Source organism: Vigna radiata, chromosome 1, assembly GCF_000741045.1.
Source record: "Vigna radiata var. radiata cultivar VC1973A chromosome 1, Vradiata_ver6, whole genome shotgun sequence".
Lineage (NCBI taxonomy): Eukaryota > Viridiplantae > Streptophyta > Magnoliopsida > Fabales > Fabaceae > Vigna > Vigna radiata.
In genome coordinates, this window is record NC_028351.1 from 31,945,027 (window position 1) to 31,952,727 (window position 7,701).

A 7,701-nucleotide genomic window follows, 5' to 3' on the forward strand; every position below is an offset into this window, starting at 1 on the left:
CTAGAGGAAGTCTTTGAACTCTCTAACCTGTGACTTTCAGGAGAGAATTGTTTCTGGTTTCAGAAAACTCAATTTTCATTAATCTCAAAAGTGAAAGTTACAATAGAAGAGTTGGGTATTTAGTAACCCACGCTTCTTGGAAACTAAGCTAAGCTAAGCTAAGTTAAGCTAAGTATACAATAAAATATAAAAAAAATACAAAAAAGAGAACATTAAGAAAGATACGTCATACAGGATTCCACCAGGTAGTGTCACATCTTGTTGGTTCTTGGAAAATTTCATCTCCATGGAATCCTTCTAGCGAACCACATCTAGATTTCTCATCTATCTCCATATCACTAGAGTCATTTTGATGAGGCTTAGCAACATGTCGTTTCTGATTACCTTTCTTCACTTTCTTCTCCTTCAAACTTGACATTGACTTAGTCTCTGGTTCCTTACGGTTACTAGAACTCAAGTAATCAAACACACGACTCTTAACTTCCCTTCCCCTCAATTGCTTTTTTGAGGCAGTCACGAGCAATGACTTGCTTCCTCCTTCTTCATTCTTCTTGACTCCATTGAGTTCAAGCTTTTTCATTGGTGTTTTTAATTCCATAGAATTCTTGATCTTTATGACCTTCTTAGGTGAGGGAAAACACTACAAGAAAAATGATTATTACCTACGGATATTTATATACGAATTTTAATCCGTATGTAATATAAGTATTACATACAGATTTTATATACGGATTTTAAAAAATGAGTTATATACGGATTTTATATACGGATTTTACCTACTGATATATCCGTATATAAAATCTGTATGTAATGGTGGCGGGCTTAGGCGGGAATTTTACCAAGGATATCATCAGTATATAAAAGATTAAGATCCCTATATAATTCCAAAATTATTAAAAGTAATTAAAATATAAAAGTAAAATAATGTTTTTCCTCTAATAATGACCCTCCTATCCAACTTTTCTCATTTTCGTAACTTCATTCCTAAATTTTGTTTCTCTTCCTTTCTAATCTGAAAAGAAGAAACCCTCACCACTCGAAAATCAATCACTCAGTTTCGAAGAAATTCTTTCTTTTTCCTTCTTCTCGGATAAAAGAAACCCAGGGACCCTTCCTTCTTTCTTCTCCTCAGATAGAAGAAACCCTAACATGGTTGTGTCTCCCCATGTCACACCCTTCCTTCTTCGTTCTTCGTAGCAAAGAAGTCATTGACGATTTATTTGAAAGCCTAGCCAGGGCCACTACATATTCTAGGTGATTCCTCTACCATTTTCATTTTTCCTATGGTCCGTAATAATGCCTCTAATGTTTCTTTTTTCTATCTATGGCCTTTTTTGCTTTTAAATCCATTGTGTAATGCGCTTATCTTTTTCGAGCTGTTTCTTTAGGGCATTGATTGAGGCATTTGGACGCCAGAGAAGGCGACGTAGACGAAGACGCCAACACGGTCCGCCACGAAGGTGCGGATGGGGGCGACGTTCGTTTGGGTGTAAAGTCGCCATGAATTAGAGAATAGCGACATGGAAGAGATAAACAAGGCGAGCATCTGACGAGACTAACCTGTCACAGGGTAAATCATGAGACTCAATTGCTTCGACTTTTCTCAGAAATTTTTTTAGGTTTTGATTGTTTTTTTTTTTTAATTTTTCTTTTCGAAAAGTTAAGAAAAAATGAGTAATTACAGTGAAGCTTCGTTGGAAGCCATGACATGGAATAGTGGTTTTTTCCTTCTATGTTTCTTAAGTTGGAGTCTGGTTTTTTCCTTCTATGTTTCTTAAGTTGGAGTCTTGCGGAGACTGGAATTTGGAGAAGTTTGATTAAAGAACACCTTGAATTGTTACCTTTTACATTCCCTTGTATATTGCATTTATCACTTGTACTACTCCAACTCTTTTTTGGAATCACTGATGGACATGTCTTCTTTTGGTTGACGTTTAGTATTTTTGCCACCCTTTCCACATATAGTGATAAAATCCATGAATGAACATGGTCCTAAAAGTGTGTCTTGTATATAAAGGGGAATGTTTTTAGCTATATCTTCTTAGTGCTGCAATTTGTAGACTTTGTTTTTAATGTTTATAGTCCTTATTTTGCTCAATGATCTAAATTGTTTGGTTTGTTGTTGTTTGCTTGAATTGAATATTTGGTATGCGTGGTTAGAAGTGGAAATGTAGAGGATTTAACTATTTGTTCGTTACGCGTGTTGAACAGAGAAAGTTTGCATGAAGATGAGGAGTTTGATCAACATCAAAGGCAACTTGCTACACTTCTGGTGTCAAAGGTATCTGTGCTCTATTAATATCTGGGTCACTAAATTCGATTGACATTGACTATGATGGGATGTGTGTTCTAGTTTAAGGTGTGTCTGCCTTTCTGTTCACTTAGGAAATGCTTCAGGCTCAACTCTGTCGTTCCTGTGAGCACTGAAAGGAAGACAAGAAAGGTGATAGATACAAGAAGACAATTAATCTTGTTGAATTCTGCACACACTTCTTATGTTACTTTTGTGTGCATTCTCTGTTGCAGGCTGTTTTTAATCAGAGAAGAGTTTATTATGTTCATAGAGTTTTTCTTGTAGTGTATGTTTAAGCTACTTTTATTTTTTGGAGAAACTCATTTTAAATTTCCTTATGTAGAAGTTTGTCAGAACAAATTCAAATTAAATTCTGAGTGAATATTTTCTTTTGAATCAATTATTCCCTTATTATTCAGGATGTCCTCCAATATTGTTCCCCTAAAATTATTCAACGCCATGGTGTTAATTATATTTTCATATATGGTCATTCAGGTTGGTTAGTTATATTTTCACATTTTCACTTATATTTTTACATTTTCTATTTCCTTAGTTCTGGTATATCCTGCGCTTATATTGGCATATATGGGACAAGCTACATATTTGTCATATCATCATGATTTTGATCTCTAAATCATTTTCTATGTCTCAGTTCCAGGTATTCATTGTCCAAGTTCACTTCACAATTTCTTACTAATCGAAAAGCAGTAAAATTGGAAGGAAGACACATAAATAGCTAAGTAGAAAAAAACTCCTGGCAATGATTTGCTGCAGAGCATGAGAGAAGACCCGTTCCATGATTCATATCTCTTATAAGTAATTGAAATTCATCTCCTGAAGTATATACATGATTATATTTACTGATCCCAACTCAAGTAATTGAAATTCATCTCCTCTACTTTTAGTTTGTGTTTCTGGTTTCCATCTTTTAAGTTTGTTTAGTTTAGATTGAATAAAGCAAGGTTTCTTATTGGAATTCTCAATATATATAGTTATGTGATGATCATTTTTGTTTTGTTGTGAGATGCATGCTTATATGCCATGATGGAAGCTATGAAAGTAGGGTACAATACTTTAGTATTGTCTTTACTTGGACATGACCTTTCTCTGTTATTTTCCCACCTGATGAATAACTTTTGGTAAAGGATGCATTTGGTTCAGTGAAAAAGGAGTACATTTGGGAGAAGAATTAAAAAAGAGAGGTAGTCCCTCTAATTATTTCTTAGTAGGGTATACAATATAGTAATAATTATAATGATAATGTATATGGTGTGCAACAGAAACCAGAGAACATTCCTTCACAAAAAAGTACTCCATCTGGAAGTAAGGTGGGTTTCTATTATTTTTATGGGGTCCTTTTTTAGATATTATTTGTTCTTGATGATTTTAAGTTTTTTTTTTCTCATTTAAAGCTTTGAGCCTTGCTGTCATGACTAATTCAGTTTTTATTTCATCCATTATACACACGTGTATGGATGGGAAGAAATTGCTTTAACCTTACACAGAGCTCACGAAAGGCATCTTAATGATTAATCAAAGTTAGATTTTGCTTGAAGCACTAATGTCCTTTTGTTAAAAGACCCTGTTCAAAACCAATTGGGAGAATCTCTGCAATATAATAGTATTTCATTTTTCTTATAATTTAGAAATATGATGTTAAAAGGATAAGAATTTGAGAAAAAGGAACACATTTAGAAGTTTCAAATGTAGTGCAAAACCTATCTTATTATCTCCTTTATATAATTTTTAGAACTCTCTTTTTTCAAAAGTATTTGTGGATGCATATAAAGATTTCACTTAATTTTTTTTAATCTTTTGCACTTATAAATACTTTAGAAAATTATTGTTGTGTTTGTTCATAGTATTTGTTGGCTCTAATTTTTCTTTGAACACTTTTGATAGCTTTACAAGTAATGTTGATATGTCTCATTTGCATCAAAGACCAGACAAGGAACAAGCTCTAAGCACAAGAGATATCCTAGAAAGGACAGAGAAATGGAAATTTGCTGTTGAGGAAGAAAAGTGGTTAGATGAATAATTTTGAAAAGTTTTTGTTTATGATGAGAAGGATAGTAGCTTGGTGTAGCTTATGTGCATATATGAGTGTATATATTTCTTGTTAAAAGGTATTTTTTAAGGTCTGAAAGTGCATATTTTTTTTTCATAGGAGGGAATCTTGTTTTCTAAATAAATAGTTGTTGGAATTAGTTTCTATAATTTTATTTTGGTTTTAACATAACTGGTGTAGTTCATAATGCCTTGACATACTGTAAAGTTGAAATTTAAAGTTAGAATATAACATGTTAGAATTTGGAGTTGAAAAATTTAGTTACACGTTAGAAATCTAAAATTTGGTTGAGTTATATGTTTGACAGTGGATTCTTTCTAATTCCACTTTGGTTTCAAATACAAAGATACTAATGTTATAACAATATTTTATATTAAATTAGTTATTTAAACGGTTTTTAATGTGTAAATTTTATGATAATATAAATAATTAATAATAATTTTTTTTTAAAAAAATAATTAATTATCTACGGATATTATATACGGATATTCCGTATGTAATTTATATACGGAATTTTCTGTATGTAAGTTATATACGGATTTTTCCGTATGTAAGTTATATACGGATTTTTCCGTATGTAAGTTATATACGGATTTTTCCGTATGTAATTTATATACGGATTTTTCCGTATATAATTTACCTACGCCTCTTTTATATACGGATTTTTGTCATATATAATCCGTATATAACATTATTTTATATACAGATTTTTGAGGTTATATACGGATTTTGGTTGTATGTAATTGCGATTTTTCTTGTAATGAAAACAAGAGCCTTAGACACCACTTTGCTCTCTTAGGCACACCAACACTCTTCACACTTTCTTGCTCTGAGCACTTCTAAATAGTTCAAAATTGGAAACCTTCTTTTGATTATTCCTCGGAGTGGTTAAGGCCTTGGCCACCAGAGCTGATGGCCTCACCTTAGCATTGGGGGTTGCTGCAACCTTAGAAAGAGGTTTAACTTAGACGTTCTTTTCGGTCATGTTGAGTGATGATGACGAAATAAAGTTCATCCTTGACACCCTTGACTTTGCAGGAGCTGAATGGGGGCACTTCAAATTTGCGCTGAAAGAAATAACCAAACATCACTCATAATAATCAAAACATCACTCATAAGATTGGTTTAAGAATGCACTACCTTGCTTCTCTTTTTTTCAAAGCTTTTTTAAGGCGTACATGTGGATCTCTGTTTCAGTTTCAGATGAAGAACACAAAATACTGGATGACAGAATAATAAGAGAGTTCAACTGTCTTCTTCATATTCATTAAATGGTGAACAATACAATATTTAAATATAAAGGAAACTTGGCTAACACTCTCCACTAACCACGTCTAACAATCCTACGTTAGTGGTGCAATAAAATAACTTAAAAAACAGAAACTCAAAATTACTCCTAACCACTGCCCGAAAAATCAGCAACAGACTTTTGACAAAATCTTCCAACACAGTAGCTAATTTTTTTGACTTTTATTCAGCTTCTTACGTGCACATATGAGCTTGAATTATGTTGCAACAATCTCTTGCAGCCATAACCTGAAAATCCAAAATCCATTCACCCAATCACCATCATATTTATGTCCATAAGAGAGTGAACGAAACAAAGATGAACAAGAAAAGATGAACTAACCCTAAGAATAAATTTCTTGTAAACAGTTTCAGAATCCAACTCTTGCTCATGCATTCGGTCACATCTATTAGAAAAAGTCATGTCATTAGTAACTAAGAAGATGAAAAAGATTTGGCATAAGATCAAAGAAGTGAGAAGTTAAACTACCAACACGTGAGCAAAACCAGTCACTACAACAAAGGAGCTAATTACCGAAGGATTATTACCGAAGGCTTTGAAGCCTTCGGTAAAGGTAATATACCGAGGGCTTTAGCCTGTGGGTAAATGGAAGCGAATTTAATTTTTTATATGGTGGTTACCGAGGGCCTATGCCCTTCGGTAATTGGCAGAGACTTTATCGAAGGCTTTTTTGGCCGTCGGTATATTCACACACTTAATGAAATCAGAATTTAGGATGCCAGACTTCCATTTTCCCCAATTCTGTCCTCAGCGAAAAAAAACCCCAACTTTCAGTCCCAAATTCTTTGCACTCTCCCCTGCCCTTCTTTCTCCAACCACTGTTTTTGACATTGTCGAGCTCCTCTAAACGATGGTGGTTTGGCGGCGTGAGGAGGTGTTGTCAGAGGGTGGTGTCGCGGCGTGGGCAAAGCTTGTAGCTGGCGAGGATGGTATTACGGCTTGGCGAGAGAGGCTATTACGGCTTCGTGAGAAGGGCTTCGCTGCCGTTAAGGTGAGTTCTTTCTTTTTGCATTTGGTTGTCTTTATGTACCTATGAATATGTTGTTGACTTGTTTAAAATATATGTGAGCTACGGTATGTGGTATGTGCTGAGGCTGAGTTTTGAAAACGAGTTTTGGGGTTGAGCTGGTAGAAGAGGAAGCTGATGGTGGCTTACTTGAAGATTTGAAAACTAATTTGACATGAATAATATGTTATTGACATGAATATAAAGTAGAACATGATAAGATTAAAATCAAACTACGTTGAAGATTTGGATTAGAAACGTACCTCGAGAATTAAGGAGATAGAATTCGAAGAAGAAGAAGAATTTAGGAGCAACGTTGATAGCAAACACAGTATTGATTGAAAGGTGTGGATTTGCAATTTTAGAGAATGAAAAAAACTGAGAAGAGATAAAGAAAGAAGTTAAGTTGGTGAGTTTTGATGAGAAGATTCATCTCAAAGATTATAGAGTTTATCTGACTTGATATCGCTAAACTCCTGAATGAAATTTAACTCATGATTGATTGTTTGTAACTGTCCACTATATTTATTGTTTCTTTTTCTTTGATTGGGATGTGGCTATAGCTTGTAGAGTTGAAGTCACAACAAACCTCATATGGAGTGTCTGTGTTTTTTTAATGTTTGTTTTCATACAAGGTTTTACTCTGTTATACTTTTTTATTACCATTTTCATTGTTCATTAATTCTATAGCTTTAGGTCCAACACTGAACAGATTCACCAATCTTCAACCTTTTTAGATATCTAGAAAGTATTACATTGTTTCATCATCTCCTTTTAGAGCACCTGATTGAGAATCTTTGTTATTGGGATTTTATAATAGTAGAAAACAAACTATTAACATCGTGGTTACAGAAGAAAATCAAACCCAATTATCTTATTTGTTTTCTCATGTATGATTATTTATTGGTAGAAGGAACATAATTTAACTGAGCAGTAAGGAAAATTGACGTATATGAGAGTGTGGGTATCTGTTTATTTAGATTTTATTTCATAAACCTCTTTTAGATTTTAAGAGCAGTTGTTTT

The 7,701-nt window shown here is 33.6% G+C and overlaps 1 long non-coding RNA gene across 2 annotated transcripts; it reads left to right on the forward strand.

The window, feature by feature from the left end:
* The first annotated feature begins 863 nt into the window (after positions 1–863).
* LOC111241482 lies at positions 864–4,475 on the forward strand. Of its 2 annotated transcripts, none has more exons than XR_002667545.1 (7): positions 864–1,254; positions 1,389–1,570; positions 2,212–2,281; positions 2,386–2,788; positions 2,946–3,495; positions 3,574–3,621; positions 4,196–4,475. It is a non-coding gene; the product is annotated as an uncharacterized LOC111241482 (long non-coding RNA). The 2 variants fall into 2 exon arrangements; XR_002667551.1 differs by having other exon boundaries at positions 2,386–2,443.
* Positions 4,476–7,701: the final 3,226 nt, after the last annotated feature.